The 1,482-nt window shown below is 63.4% G+C and overlaps 1 protein-coding gene across 1 annotated transcript in view; it reads left to right on the forward strand.

The window, feature by feature from the left end:
- The window catches only part of CCDC102A (coiled-coil domain containing 102A), a 9,920-nt gene that overhangs the window by 3,611 nt on the left and 4,827 nt on the right, over window positions 1-1,482 (forward strand). The gene's annotated exons all lie outside the window — the stretch shown is intronic.

A 1,482-nucleotide genomic window follows, 5' to 3' on the forward strand; every position in this document is an offset into this window, starting at 1 on the left:
GGGGGCGCGATCCGCGCGGGCCGGTGATCCACGCGTGCTTCCCGCGGGTGTTCCAGGGGTGTCCATGAGCCACGCGTGCTTCCCGCGGGCGTCCCATGGATGCTCGTGCTCCACGCGTGCTTCCTGCTGGTGTTCCAGGGGTGTCCGTGAGCCACGCATGCTTCCCGCCATGTCCCGTCTGCTCCACACGTGCTCCCTGAGGGTGTTGCAGTGGTGTCTGTGATCCATGCGTGCTCCCCGTGGGTGTTCCAGGGGTGCCCTGGGTCCACGCGTGCTCCCCGTGGGCGCTGCATGGTTGCCGGTGCTCCGCATGTGCTCCCGTGGGGTTTGCGTGGGTGCCTGTGCACCATCTGTGCTCCCGTGGGCGCTGCTTGTGCCGGCTCCTGCCAGTGCCTGGGATTCCTCCAGGAGCAGCCCAGAGAGTACAGGCCTGGGCTTGCTGCTGAGTTTTAGCACAACTTCACCATTTCAGCAAATATCACCAGAAAAATTAGGTTTTTCCCCCATGCAAATCCCAGAACTGCCGTCGGCCTCTGCTCCCGCTGCTCCAGCACTGGCTCTCCCAGCCCAGCTGGATTTCGTAGCAGGTCTGGGCTGCACCGTCCCAAAAACCCGCCGGGGCTGCGGGCAGCTGCGGCTGGACCCTGTACTTATCCCATTAGGACACACAGCAGCCTCCCATTGAGGTTTCCTGGGGCGGTCTGCCTGCCTGGCCGCACCGGGATGTGAGATCCAGGACAGAATGTGAGGTCTGTGCCGAGATGTGAGGTCCATGCCCGGGGTGGAGACGCTCAGCACCGGCCCTTTGTTGCGGCATCACCGGAGAGCACATCCAGCTGCAGGGACACTGTCCTGCCAGCATGCCACACCAGTCCGGCAGCTCCGGCTCTCCTTCCGGAGCTGTTCCTGCTTTGCTGGCGCCGGATCCAGGCTGTAATCCTCGCTGGAGCTGCTGGGGTGCAGCTGAGTACCCCAACCCCAGCACCGGGGAGAGTCTTGGAGGCTCTCAGATTATGTCATCAGATGACCTCATGCAGATGACATCATGCGAATAACATGTAGATGTCTTCCCTTCATTGTGGTGCGCTGGCAGAGGTGCCTGCAGAGCCAAGCTGGGACAAGGTGCCGGTGGCTGAGCAGTGGGCTGTGGTCCTCATTGGGGACCTCACTGATGTCTTCATTGGGGATCTGGCTGGAGCCATCACTTGGCTGCTTACTGGGGACCTGGCTGGGGACATTGCCAGAGTGTTCCCTGAGGACCTGGCTAGGCTCCATTCCAGGGATCTTGTCACTCAGCGTGCTGCTCCCCTAAGCCAGGGACCGTGCCCCTGCCACCCCTTCCCTCCAGCCACCTACTGCAGTCCCCACCTGACCCCTCCTGTCTCCTGCAGGTCCCTGGCTGCAGGACGGTGATGGCCATGCCCTAGGGGAGCCCTGCCATGAGCCAAAGCGGGGCGTCTCGCCTGGCCGGCTCCCCCCCCC

The sequence above is a fragment of the Corvus brachyrhynchos genome, unplaced genomic scaffold (assembly GCF_000691975.1).
Source record: "Corvus brachyrhynchos isolate BGI_N302 unplaced genomic scaffold, ASM69197v1 scaffold26, whole genome shotgun sequence".
In the NCBI taxonomy this organism is placed as follows: domain Eukaryota; kingdom Metazoa; phylum Chordata; class Aves; order Passeriformes; family Corvidae; genus Corvus; species Corvus brachyrhynchos.